Consider the following 15,858-nt stretch of genomic DNA (forward strand, 5'->3'; position numbering starts at 1 on the left):
CTATCATAAAAAATCTTTTGTGAAGTTATTTTTCCAACTAATGTTTTTCTCTTAATTATTTTGTTCCTGCAGAGAAATTATTGGATTAAAAGACTGCGACGCTTGCAGCAGGTGAATCCATATCTTCGTACTTCTGCAGAGGTATAGTATGAATCAATTTATATCTTATAACAAATAAGATATGTTATAATAAATAAGATTTTCTCATAGGTTCTTCAAAGCAAAACTATGGACTCCAGTCCCGAATTCACTGTTATGTTTTATGTTAACAAAGCTTTGTTAACACGATCTCGCATTTAATACTAGACATTTTACTTATCTCTCCCTATTCCTAATCTAACTGCCAAATGATTTCTTAAAATTTTAGAAAGCATTCAAGATTACATCATTTTAATTACTCGTTGTATAGTTTTTGTGAGAACATTCCCAGCTATTTTCTATAATTTTATTTGCTTACCTGTAATAAATACATTACATTTAGTTGTTTTCGCAGAATGATAACTATATAGTCTTGGTCTGAGTTACTTACTTGAAAATATCCTTGCATGAGAGTACCTCAGGCAACGATCTCCTTTTTTGTTCATTTTATTATCCTAGTGATGTATGCTGGGAGACTAAAATAAAAAAAAGTGCTTAAAATATGAAATCAGAATACTTGTGTGTGTGTGTGTGTGTGTGTGTGTGTTTTACTTCTCTTCAACTATAGTAGGTTATATTTTTTCTTGGATATATTTTTTCTTACAAGGTGTTTCGGGGTTTTTGCGATAATCTGTTCAAGTTTTCGATTATTTCATTAATTGGACTAGGTATTTGAATCTTCCTTTGATTTCATCGTTAACGTTTACATAAATATTAATGAAGACTTATAGTTAATCACACTCACTAAAATATGATGATTAAATAACACCCATTTCTTTGTTTGTAATTCCTTATATATTGTAATTTACAATTAAAATCCTTAAGCTTCATGAGGAATAGCCTGTTCTTCAGAAACAAAGAAACTAGGTAAAAATTTCAACTTGGCCGGTTTTTAATTGCAGGGTTCTGCTTGATTTTCTGACCACTTGCCTATTTTAATTTACTGTAGTTATGCTGCCCATAAGCTGCTCTTTAGAGATATGTTAATCCTAGATCACAGAGGTCCGGTATTTGGCTTTCTAGCTGTCCGAGAAATAAATCTGGATTCTAAGTTACCCTGACGAGTCTGCAGGGTATTTTTTGAAATAACGAAGTTTTAAAGTAACATTGGGTCACTCAAATTAGCTACCAAAATTCAAATTTACTAATGATTAGGTACGGACTGCTCACAACATCAATGCAAAAAAGCGACGAAATCACTAAAGGGGTAGTCAAGCTCAGTCACAACAGACAGATATAGAGGTCAAGGGTTACAAAGGAAGGGGTAGAGCATAAAGGCCCCCTTCCACTGAACGACTGTCTGAACGATTGTCGTTATCGAACCACACACACACTATTCATACAGTATGAACTATCTCCGCAATCGATTTCAGTCTGACCAAAGATTTTGTCTCGGGAAGACATGGCGTCATCTAGTAGAGACGTGCTCGATAGCGTTATATCGACTGACAAACCCAAGGCGAAACCCATACATTGAACGATCTGTGTACGACAGACTTAATTCGCAAGCCAGCAACGTGAACGTGACAGGTTCCCGCTGAGATCGTTCAGACACGAAGCTCCGCCCACTTTTGCATTCAGACAAGCCCATGCACAGTGTTTTGCTGTATGATACAGACAGTCATTCAGACAACCGTTTTCAGACAGTCGTTCAATGTATGTGGCCTTAAGGCTGTACTCCGCAACCTGATAAATGATGACAAACGAAAAGTAGAGGTGTGAGTGTTTTCTCGATCTGTACAGAAAGTGACTGCCATTATGATATGCACAACGTTGACCTGACCACACCTGAAGAGATAGGCACTGGCACTCCTGGCATTACAATTTGAAGACATATAGCAAATAAACGCAATATTTCTTTGTGGTTTAAATTATCTTTATTTTTTCTTCGTTTTTCTTCTTTGTCGTCGAGAATAATACAGGAGAACTCATTCCGATTACTGCTGTTGCGGAGACTAGAGTCATGTTCAGCAAAAACCTGGGCCGGGTCAGTGTTGGGTGGTGCTGGAATCAGGCTCTCTTGAATAATTTCCACATCATTAGCAGTGGTTCATCTAAACCAAAGCCAATTCAATATGCATATTAGAGTGATACTCACTTTCTATACTGATTCAGAAAAGACTCTTATTTCTACTTTTCGCTTTCATCATAATTTATCTGGTTGCGGAGTATTTCAATACGTTCTACCCCTTCCAATTATCCCTTGCCCTCATATCTCTGTCTCTTGTGGCTGGGCTTTACTTACTACCCCTTTTGTGATTATATATTATATATTATATATATATTATATATATATATATATATATATTTTTATATATATATATTATAATAATATATATATATATTATATATGTGTGTGCCTGTGATATTGTTGAGTAGCCCGTATCTTATCATTAGGAAATTTGAATTTTGGTGGTTAATTTGAATGACCCACACTGTAATTTTAAAATATGGTTATCTCTCAAATAACCCCGAAAGGCACCCCTCTAGAATACGAGCTTTCAGAAAGTATCCCGGCTGTATCTTATACCATTATTGCTCCAAGGATACGACAGGACTCTCACCCACCCAATCTACCACATCACCAGAACGTCAGAAATCGATATCTAAATCTCTGGAACGGCTTAACCGATTTCGATTAAATTTAGCGCGATTAGAGACCTTAGTAGGAAACCTTTAAAGCCAGAGTTTCATTCTGCGGTCGGTGAATATTTCTAGTGTTTATAAAACGGAACAAAGTTGGGGCTTTGGTAGTCAGGGTTGCTGGGATTTACTAACCGCCAACTACCGTGGCGGTCATAGTTTCTTCAAATACAAGACATCCATTTTTCTTATCCAAAACATAAAAATTTTTTTTTTTGTTTTTTTAACCAGCCACCGTTGCTGTTAAGTTAATAAGGACCACCCCTCCCCTCCCTCCACATCCCTGAGACGCAGTACATTATTGTTTCTATATAAAAATTCACTGTCCTTAAAATTCCTTCTGCAGTTGTATTCCCAACAGTGTTGCTTTTACGTTAAAGGCGCTTTTGGGCTCCCGATGCGCTTTTCTAGATTTCTTCTGGTTTATCACATGCAAACCAAGGCTCATTGTTACAGCTGATGTTATTTTCCTTTATTATCCCAATTCTCTTTTTTCATAAATGGATTTCCGAGTATTGCTAGCAAAATAAAAAAAAAACAAAGTCATGTTGTTTATATCCAAGATTTGTGGGGACTCTCCATTTACTGTGACATGTTAGTATAATTCTCTTTTTTATTTCGTTAACCACTTTTTTCCGCTATTTGGACAGTATAGTGTAGTATGTATGCATGCATGCTCGAGTGGTCGTATGAAAAAGCATTGGAACTAGTCAGACTGTAATTCCTGCCTTTTTAATGCCGTTAATCAGGTGGAAACGTGTGATTTCTCTGGAAAATGGAGCAAACTCCTTGTGGACTCTTCACGATGGGGCGTCGCTGTTTGCTGCCTGTAAGCAGATTTTATTTGTTTTTATATCCAAATTTAGGTAAATTTTTTTTAGTAAACTTGTTTAATCACGTGAAAGAAAATAATTCTCTTAGTTGTAATATGTTTGAATATTGCTGAAGTTTTAATGCTAATACCTTATGATAGCAAAGGCATTTCCCTTTTCATTGTCTCAAACTCTGTTTTCTTTCAGGTTATAAGCTCTATTCTGACTTACATCATCATTGCCCTGCAGTTCCCGCATCTCGGAAACAGATAAGAATTAAAATGTAATTGGATCGGCTCTTCTTTGTTTTCCTAAGTACAAAGATGTAATGGCAAACTGTGTCAAATATCTGCTTATAATTGCAGTGAGCAGGAAAGGATCTAGTGATGGTGAGTTTACGGTGTTTCATAATATTACTAGATCACGGTGCGCTCACATAAAATATATAAATCAGTGATTTAAATGACCATCTGATCACCCAGTTTCTGGTTTGTGTTATCTTTACAACTGAATTTATCCTATTACGTAGGATTAATTTAAGTAGGGATATTTAAATCTGCAGACATTTTTCACACACGATATTAGCTAGTTCTGCACTTATGCTATGAATATCTTCACGCCTTGCGTCTGTAAAACTGTTAAAAAACAGGCGAAATTGGAAAAGGAAAAATTATTCCTATGAGGAAATTTCACCCTCAACCAACCAAATAACGGCTAAGAAAAAGTTTCGGTTGCCCTACAAGGAAAAAGTATACATCATATTGCCCGACCATGGAAAAATATACATCATATTTTTCTGGATAATGTTTGGTTTTTTGAGTGAACTTTTCCATCCCACTTGGCAAATAGCAGACACTCTGTGAGACGCACTTGTCCCTAACCAGTATTTTCCGGTTAATGCTGCCAAGCTCCTCACAGCTTTTGCACGGCCATGAATTCCTTGTGGCACTGGCTGAAGTTGGAGATCTTCACAGATCCAGAAATCAATGGAGGTGCCTACCTACTATTTGCGAGTTGATTTCAAAGGAATATTGAGAAGGGATTGGCAATGGGATAGCATGAGAGTTGGATACCTTTAGAAAATTGACCTAGTGGATGTATGAATGAAAGTAGATCCTGGTGTATGTTCCATTGTAAGATATATTTAATGGAAATGGTTTTTTAAAAAGTTTCAGTGATTTGATTTGATTTTGAACTTTACGACCTATGAAAGGAAGGTTGGTGCTAAAGCTATTTTAGAAGAAAATAGCTATTTCTAAGGCATATGCTCTAATAGTGAAGACGAAAGCACGTAATATTGGCAAATGCTAAAATAATACATTTTTTGTTTGAAGAATGATAATCAATATAAGGCATTTATATGATGTTCCGTACTTCATGATGTATGATAAAGCTATTACGAACATTTTGTGCTCAGCTGTCAGTAAACGAATAATTGTTTTTACCTATGCTTTTTCTGACTTCCTGCTGCGAATCTGCTTTCCTCGGGGCAATTGTATAGTACTACTCTTGAGGCCTTTTTTTGTCATCAATGGTCGCTTTGTCAGTAAGTCTCTCTCTCTCTCTCTCTCTCTCTCTCTCTCTCTCTCTCTCTCTCTCTCTCTCTCTCTCTCCCCGTTGAAAATAGTCATGAATGACAATACTGATAATTAATACTTTAAAGTACCATAGCGAAGCAGCTCTTCTGCCTAGAACAAGCTCTTGTCATACTGAATTGAGAAAACATTAATTTTTTTCATACTCAAGTAGATCAAAAAGAGGATAGAATGACATTCACAAGGAGAGCCATTTATTTTCAGTCAAGGTTAACTTATACACCTGACATATATTTTGTTAATGACATGTCGTCTCGCTGCCTTTACACTGTCATGTGTTCCAGTGGTATAATAATTACATTTTCCGCTCATTTTCGGTCTTCTGCCAAACCGAATGACAAGTGAGACTTTTCTATTCATCATCGTAGAAAATTATATCAAGACAATGAACGACATCGGATTTCAGTTTCGTCTTCAATTCTCCGTATACACTAAAACGGCCACGTGGGCACCATCCAGTCCTTTCTCCAACGAACAAAATTAGAGGATTTTTGGCTATAAGCAAGTCGTTAGCGCCATCTATTGGTCACCTAAGAAAATCAGATCAAACATGCCAAATGTTCTTTCAAAGACAGGCGTGAGAGATAGCTAGATTATTTGTATTACAAGCTTTTCCTCATTATTCAATATGCTAACTGTTTTGAGATAACAAAATACATCATTTGGAAATAAACAAATCATAAAAAGGAAAATTTGCAATAAATTTATAACAGTACCGAAAATGATGTGTCACGTTATAGACGATATGAAAATACAGGCTTACAAACATTACCAGATTTAGCACCGGACTTTCGACAAGAATACTGCATTTCACAGCATAAAATAATATAATAAAAAGTTATTTCATAAAATTCATGTTTCTGAACTTACTACAGACTATCTTAGATAATAAACTATCTTTAATTCGTCAACTTTTAAAGCTGTATAGATTGGCAGTTCCGGCTACTTTGCTGTTACTGTTCTTACACGTAATGGTCTAGCCAAGTTTTATTCTAAACTAATTCATGCAGAACACAAATATATACAATTTTTATGAAGTTTTTTGAAGGGGGCGGGGGAGGTGGGACCTTACGAAAATAAACTCATAAGTAGAAGGAATGACGTATATTTACGTACTCAAAATCCTGCATGATTATTGTTGTTGAAGATATAATTATTGTTGTTGAAGATATAATCATGATATTTATCATAAAAATATTAAATACAGATTCTCCTTCAACTCATCTGCTGAAAGCGATAAATTAATTCCTCAAAATATTATGATACCAAAATATTCGAAAAGTATCGGACCATGTGTAAAGTGGAAGGAATATTGTGGTAATAAAAATATGAATTGTCACAGAACTGTTGAAATATAGCATATGATGGCAGAAACACTTCTTGGAATAATATACCTTACTTTAGCCGAATAAAAATAAACAAATTGAAAATTATTATAACTCAATACTAATTTGATTCTGAAAAAAACCATTAATAATATTGACAGCAAAGTTTCTTATTCTCTTTTATCACTAAGAATTACCTATCATTAATTTAACAGAATTTAGGAGAATAAGACATAACTACTTTAATTATTGCAATGTCATTGGCCGGCCAATAAGATGCATTTTACCCAGTTTAAATGAAGATCAATTTGGTTTACGAAGAAATCCTTAGGCTATAGATTTGCTTTCTGACGAATCTTGGTTCGATTACACCAGTCACAAGGAAAAGGCAGTTCGGGCCAGGAAAAAAAAACCCCTAAAATTATATCCTTGCAATGAGAAGAATTTTGGAAGGAAAAGTACGTAAGAAAAAATTGGCGAAATTTACCTTGGTTTAAACATTCTTTGTATTTTATTAACTTTGAAGGAGAAGTCGTTTTGGTTCCCCAGAAATTCCAAAGGTTATAGCTTTAGTCTTTTAATAAAATGATCTGGTTAGTTACATTGCAATAATGCATGCAAGATGGAATATGCTGTAATTTTGTTTATCTTTTGGCATAATAGACCCATCTCTTTCTTTTTTTTTTAGTTTTAAGCAAAAGTAGGTCCGTTCCCCAGAAACATCCTAATTTTCTTGTTATTTTTGATTGTGAGAATTTGTTTGCAACCCTGCCGTATTGCAAGCAAATTGCAGTATAGTGAGATTTGGAATGCATACTTGTCAGTAGAGTCCCAGCAGACTGCCTTTAATCTAGTAATATCATGCTTCTATAGATGGATTGTAAATTCCGAAATCCAAGAGATTAAATTTTATTCTATTTCAAAAAGTATTCGCCAGCTCGAAAAAAAATAAAAGGCTATAGACCTATTATTATCAAGAATTTAGCCTTGCTTGCAATATTCCCGTATTACAAACTCCTTTATATAAAAGGCAATTATGGATGTATGCAAGCCTTTTAAGGTCCAATAGACTACACTTTATCCTATTTGAAATTAAATTGGTTTGTTTACACACACACACAATCTATAGTGATATTCTAATTACGTTGAACGAATTTTTCCTTGCTTTCAACATTGCCCCGTTGTTAGCAAACTGCACAATATTGTAATTTTGAGCTCATTCTTCATTACAAGCCCAATAAACATCATTTTATTGTGTTAAAAAGAAAGGTGGTTTGCTTTTTTATACTAATTTTGCAATAATTGTAACTTTACCTTATTACACCTACATCATTGCACCTCCATCTGCAACATTGCAATGAGTGCAGATATTTATTGTTATTTTTTGTAGCCTTCTGAGCAAGTAATTCTGAAATAAAATGCTTAAATGAACTTTTCATGCCCATAGTTGTAAGGCAACGATGCGGGTATACATACCAGAGTTATTCATTTGTCTTAATTCATTTTCATATACATGAAATTAAACTGTAATGATCATGTAATAACAGGAGATTATTATGTGTTTAAATGCTATATTACATTATTATTATTATTATTATTATTATTATTATTATTAGTATTATTATTTATTATTATTATTATTATTATTGTTATTATTATTATTATTATTATTCCTCATAGTAGCACGAGTCTTCAAATGGAGAAACAAATCCACAGTTATGTAAATGTACATATATTTAAGTTTAAAACAGAAAAGATAGCTTTCGGGAATCTGTACGGTTCCCCTTATCAATCAGATTGATAAGGGGAACCGTACAGATTCCCAAAGAAAGCTATCTTTTCTGTTTTAAACTTAAATATATGTACATTTACATAACTGTGGATTCGTTTCTCCATTATTATTATTATTATTATTATTATTATTATTATTATTATTATTATTATTATTATTATTATTATTATTTTGGTCGGTTTCAGTCTTCTGTTTAAAGGAATGACAATTGAGACTTTTATTTTCATTATCGCAGAAAATTGTACCAAAATAATGAATCAAATCGGATTTCAGTTTCTCCATATGCCCCAAGGCGGCCACGTGGTCACCATGCACTCTCTTTCCACCCAACAAATTAGTGGAATTTTGACTATAAGCAAGTCATTAAAGCCATCTAATGGACACCGTAGAAAATCAGAGCAAATACACCAACCGCGCCTTCAAAGACGGGTATGAGGGCTAGCTAGATCATTTTTATTACAAGCTTCCTTCATTATTCAACATGTTTATTGCTTTGAGATAACAAAATACATCAATTGAAAATAAATAGTTCATATAAAGGAAAAATTGCGCTAAAATTATTACATATGGCGAAAATGACTTCCATGTTATAAACGGTATGAAGATACATTCATACCAGCATTACCAGATACAACACAGTATTTTAGACGAGAATTCTGCCGTTCTAAGCATAGAATACGAGGATGAAAAGGTATTGACTTAAGATTCATGTTTCTGACCTTATTACAGACTACCTATGATAATAAACTAGCATTAATTCATTAATTTTAAAAGTGTATAGATTGGCAGTTCCGACAACTCTACTGTTACAGTTCTTAGACGTATAGGTCTCCCTATGTTTTACTCTGGATAAATACATTCAGAAAACAAATACATACAACTTACAGTAATTTTTTTTTATAGAGGGGTGGGATGGGAAATCCTATGAAAATAAACTCATAAGTAAAATCAATGACTTATCATTATTGACATACTCAATATGCCTGTAACGATTAACAAAAATATGAATTGTCACTTATCGGTTGAAGTTCAGAAACACATATTGGAATAATACGTTTTATTTACAGCAAATTACAACAAAAGTAAAAACATTTTAAACTGAAAATAACTATAACTAATCGTTAATTTCATTCTGAAAGAATCCATTAATATTATTAACCTCAAACTTTCTTTTTATTCTCCCTGATTACTGGAAATTACCGTTCACTAGTTTCGTATTTAAAGGATTAAGACATAACTGCTTTGATAATGGGAGAATAATGGTATAAATATGCAATATTCTGCAATTAAAATGCAATGTATATTCGTTATTGGCTGGCCAATAATCTGCATTTTATCCATTTCGAAAGTAAGATCAATATACCTCCCAAACAAATCCTTAGTATATAGCATTTCTTTTAACGGATCTTGGTTTGATTGAAACAATGGCTCATGGCAAGAACATTGAAATACATTGTGATCAGGAAGTCAACATGTTGCATTTTATCTAGTCTGAGGAAAAGGTTCCTTGCCAAAGATAAAAATCCTACGGCTGCAGTCTTGTTATTTTGATGAAGTATGCCTGCACTGAAATATTCTTAGTGCAACAAAAGAATACAGTGCATCTTTCTATGAAATGGACATTAGTAGCGCATTAATTTGAATCGTATTAACTTTTAAAGTGAGATCATTCTGGCCTCTAAAAAAATTCCAAAAACTACATACTTAGAATTTTGATTAATTATGCCGGGCTTGCAACACTGCATTAATGCAATAAAATTGCAATATATTAAAATTTCGTTCACATTTTCTGCATAACAAAAGCAAATGCTGGTTCGTTCCCCAAAATACCCGAAGTTTCTTGCAGTTGTGAATGTTACAAGTTTGCTTGCAACCTTCCCGTATAGCATGCAAATTCCAATACATTGTCATCTCGAATGCATATTTGTCATTAGAGTCGCAGTAGACTGCCTTTTATTCAGTTCGAAGCTTCAAAAGATAGTTTTGAACTCCCAAAATCCAATATACTAAACTTTACGCAATTTGAAGTAAAAATTTTTTATTCCTTTAAAAAAGCACAAGAATTTGTGTTTTCTTCCAATATTGCAGTATTTTCATAAAAATGAACTATGCATGCATGCATGCCATTTAAGACTCAGTGGACTTGATTTTATACATTTTCAAAGTAAATCTGGTAAATCCTGGACCTATCCAAGCTTTCTAGACAATTTTTTCTTGCTTTCAACATTTTATTGCAAACAAATAGCAAAATATTGTAACTTTGATAGATTAGTAATTAGAATTCTAATAAGCCTAATTTCATCGTGTTAGAATGAAAGACTATTGTGTTCCCTGTGCTGTTCCTGAGGTTATATATAACCTTGCTAAATTTGATAAATTTGATGTTGTTTGCAACATTACCATATTGCCGCTGTTATTACCATTTTGCATCTCAGTCTGGGGCATTACAGTTAGTGTGGATATTTCTTGTCCTTTATAAATAGCATTCTGCAAAAGTAATGATAGAATCAAGTGTTTGCATGACTTTCATTCGTAGTTTAATGATTTGGGTCTAAATATAGTATTTTCTTAATAGTCTTGATTAAGTTTCATATACATGAAACGAAACTGTAATGGTTGTGTAATCATAGGGAGTTATGATCTGTTCAAAGGCTTGATTACGCTTCAGTTTGAGTTCAGTTTCAGTCTCCTAATAAAAAAACAACGATAATTGTGATTTTTCCATTAAGTATGTTATATAATAGTATCTTAATAATCCATTAATGAAACCGTTCTTTAAGGCGGCCACGTGGTCACTATGCGGTCCTTTCTCCACAGAACAATTTAAAGGATATTTTCCTATTAGCAGGCCGTTATCGCCATCTGTTGGCCACCTAACATTATTCTTATTCATAGCTTTTCTCAATATTTGAAATGAAAAGCCTATTGGGATATTTAAATTCATATTCTATTGGATATGAGTATTTCATGTAAATAAAAAATAACTCAACCCATAGTGAAAATGCTATAGCCCGTCATAGATGATATGAAGATTCAGTCATACCAACAAAATGAAATACAAATTAAATCAAAAGTAAATAGTGTTGCGCCATCTGAATAGTCGACCGTTCCGCACAAACAAAAATCAAGGCCTAAACTACTACTATTGTACCCCTTACCAACAAACATTTGCTTGAAATCTGTTAAAATAATACCTACGTACGGTCGCAGCATTGTGGCAGTAGACCTAATAAGCTCAACAGTCATAACAACATTTCAAAAGTATGAATATGAATTACAACCAGTTTTCTTTGAATGTTGAAGTTTATGTGTGTTTAAGTTGCCTGTATGTTGCAAAAATGTTTATAGGCTTAAAGAAATAATCTAATCCTTCTGAGATGTAATCTGTTACTAATGAATTTATTAGTAGAGATTGCCTGTTCTTTGAGGAATACGATAGGAATATGAATTACAACCAGTTTTTTTTGAATGTTGAAGTTTTAGGCTGTGTTTAAGGCTGCCTGTATGTTACAAAATGATTTATAGGCCTAGAAAAATATTCTAAGCCTTCTGAAATGTAATCTGTTACTAATGTTTTTATTTGTAAAGATTATCTGTTCTTTGAGGAATAAAAGATGATGATGATTTTGATTATATGGAGAAGATGGTATTAATCGAAATATCATAAGTATTAATATTAAGGCGTATGGAACACTTGTTTTTCAACTGCTTTAAAAAATATTATTTTCTTAAAAGTCCTTCTGCTCGCCTATAATTCATTGCTTTCATAAGGTAACTGGAAGTGCAAGAATGTGTAGATAACTCATTTCTCTTTCTGGCTAGAAATTGTTAATAGAAAAGATGTGACTGTTAAGTGTAAAGTAAAGAAAACTAACACCTGGGCCCAGGAACAATATCCTGACTTTGACAAAAGAATAATTGCATGTGCGAATATTTGCTATATGCCATCATTTTTTAAAATATAAGAATTATAGCAAATAATTATGTATGGAAATCCAACTATTCCTCTAAACACATATAAAGGAAGTGTTTTCAAGATAATTTCATTGTCGCTACTCAATATAGACCCAATTATGTTTATGTTATACCGGGTGGTTGTCGTTGCACCAACACCTAATGATACGTCACACACACACGCTCCCCTCACATGTTGACATCGGTGGGCGCATTCTTACTTTGCATATACCTGTTAACATTTTTTCCAGCCATGAGGTGTAAAAGCAATCAAATAGGACTGTTTCAAATATGTTGCTTTAGAAGATTATTAATGTTATGACTTTTTTTCGTTTTTTTTTTTTTTTTTTATTTAACACATTTGAACTGATGCTTGGTGACGACTGCATTTGGTCAAATGCATCAGCGATGTAATTACGAAAGTTTTGAAAATGTTTCGAAAAGAGTTTTTTTTCCTGAAATTTGGCTACACTTTACATTTTCTTTCAGTTTTGAAATATATGACAGATTTCACTCTTATGAAACATATTATGGCCTTATTGTATGCAATAATCGCATTTCCGCATTGAAATAATAGATAAATATGGAGCATGCTAAGTTGCCAGTTAGTAAATTTTGAACGAAATCCTATGGAGTCATGTCGAATGAGATTTGAGCATCACTGTACCCATAACGTTTGCAGACATTCGCCAAAAAGTATTAGTTAACAGTAATGCGACCGACAGATATTAAGTATCTTGGGATATATGCGGATGCCTACTTTTCAAAAACTTTCACTGGATGATTCGTTTGGTCCAGATTTTTAAATTTACAGAGCAGACTTTCTGTGAGATCACTTTTAGTTTACAATAAACTGAAAGATAAACTATTGAGATGTCGTTGTTTGTCTGTCCACACTTCCTGTCTGCCCTCAGAACTACTGAGGCTAGAGGGCTTCAAATCGTTATGTTGATCATCCACACTCCAGTCATCAAGCATACTAAAAGCAGTCCTCTAGCCTCAGTAGTTTTGATTTTGTTGAATTTAAAATTAGCTATGATCGTACGCCTGACAACGCTATAGGACAGGCCAACACCGGGCCATGGCTGAATTTTAAATTTTCATGGGTCGTGCCACATAAAGCATTATAAGCTGTGCAGAAAAACTCGATTGCACCGAAGTTTCTTCAAATAATTTTATTTATTTATTTATTTATTGTTTATTTATTTATTTATTTAGAGTGGACCCATCTGAGGATTCTAAAATGAAATCGATTTGAGGCCAATTTATTTTGAGAAAATTGAAGGCAGTGATGCGTGAGCTGTCTAACTATCGTGTAAGCATTGTTATTGGGCTTGATTAGTGAAGTCAATTTTCACCTCCCCTTATGCATTCATTGTCATGGCAGTGTTTAGTAGTCACAAGAACGACCTTGCAACTGAATCGTGGGTATTCGGTAGAGAGTTAGTGCCATCAGTACACCTCAAGCGACGCACAGAGGGATAACATAAGGCTCTTTGCATTGTCCCTTCCACCCTAGCTGCAACAACTTTGACACTTTTCAAACCTTTTCACTCTTTCCCCTTCAGTACTGAAGGACTTCGTGGGTCCCAGTTACTTCGCCTAAATTTCATTATCTATCTTCTGCTCTCTCACTAAACCTAATGATTCCTGGAAACTTTGTATTGACACTGATCAGTCTAAGGGTCTAGTTTGCTATCATTTTAATGCGACTTCACCAGAGAAGTATTAGCACAGCAAAATTTAGCTGGAATAATAACTTCGAAAAGTATTCAGTCTCTGTATACTCGTATGTACATGTATAAAGATTCATATAAATCCGTTTCATAATTAAAATGTATTATTTGGTTGTTATAGTAAATTAACTTTTCGTCAAAGATTAAAGTTCAGTGACCAACTAAAGACTTATTGGCTTTTTTTTTTTTTTATTAAATTTAATTTTGTGTTAAATAGCGTAATAAAATACATTTACAGGAAAAAATAATCTTTTTTACATTTGGTATTCTGTGTGTTATACTAAATGTAACCCGGAATTGATTTTTTGTGAATAGACGTTTTGCCGAAATATAATTATACAGTCATTATATTTTACATAAGAATCATTATTTATGGCGCCCGGTCAACAAAGAACGCTGATGTCCTGAAGCCAAAACTCCTGTGAGCAGAGAAGCTTCTTTTTTACATAAAAATGATTTGAATCAGTCATCGTTAAAGTTCTAAACAAAACAGAAAAAAATAACGCTAGAAAACAATAGATAAAACCGGAACGAAGAATTCCGGTGTAATTCTATTCCCATCAGAAATATAACCGGAACGGAGAATTTCGGTGGAATTCTATTCCCAGTAGAAATATAACAGTTTAAAACTCTGTATTCTGACAACAGAATGCGTTATCCAAATTATTATTCCTATATAAATAATCTGGAGCGTATCCTCCTATGTGCACATTTTTAATGAATTATGCAATACCGTTTGACATGCTGTTTATTTTATAGCTGCAGTCAGCATTGGTTTCTATATAGTATAAATACATACACACATAATATATATATTTATATATATATATAATATATATATATATATATATATATATATATATATATATATATATATATATATTAATCATATGTCTTGATTAAATCTCTGGGCAAAGTATGGATTTTTTCATGAGCTTATTTCCCAGGACACCAATGTTTCCTGGTGAAATAGTTCACACAAGAAGAGGCTCAGCTGCCATCTCATTGACGCTTCTTTTCAATGAGTGGTCGTCAATCGTCACTTTAATTAAAAGTAAAATAGTAATATGACCCTCTATTTTCAGGCAATGAAAACATTTTAAACTGTTACACATTTGTTGATCCAGAAAAATATCAAAACTTGGAATTATACAAGCAAAATTCAATCAAATGGAAAAGCCAAAGGCCTAAATAGGAAATCAAAAGATGCACCCTGGTAAAAGTAGCACTCAACTCACGCACACACAAAAACACTAGAACAGAAATGATGGAGAAGTGGACCTATCACGATTCAAAGGTTTTTCCAATTTAAAAACTCTCCATTGCCTCCGAAATGTTGAGTGTTAATACGTCACTACTTTTTTTAGCTAAAAAATAGTGATTTAAGTATATGCCAGTTTAACAGGATCATAAGTTGAAATGCGTTCAAACTGTTCGAGGATTTTGGCTTCATCACTATGCTACTGTGAGACCCATACTCTGCTACTACACCATTTTTTAGCCAACAAGGTCTACAGCCTCGTTGCCACGTGGCTGAGAGAGTAGAGTTTTTAAGTCTTATCTGTAGGTATAACCAGCTGATTTTCCAGAGATATTTTTTTTTTTTTCATTTAGGGTTCATGATTTCACAGTGAAAGGATGAATGTAACTATTGTCCAAAATTGATTAATACCCCATGGAACAACGTCAGAAACAAAGCATATTGCCGCGCCTGGCGATGTTTATGGAGCAATATCAACAAATTTTAATCATCACATCCATAGTCACGTTTGTGTTCCAGGAAATTGCGGTGCTTCGTCATGTTGTGCATGACTGTTACGATTTACAAAGCAAATCAAGAAACCAAACGCTGATGTTCTATTG

This window comes from Macrobrachium nipponense, chromosome 9 (genome assembly GCF_015104395.2).
Source record: "Macrobrachium nipponense isolate FS-2020 chromosome 9, ASM1510439v2, whole genome shotgun sequence".
Lineage (NCBI taxonomy): Eukaryota > Metazoa > Arthropoda > Malacostraca > Decapoda > Palaemonidae > Macrobrachium > Macrobrachium nipponense.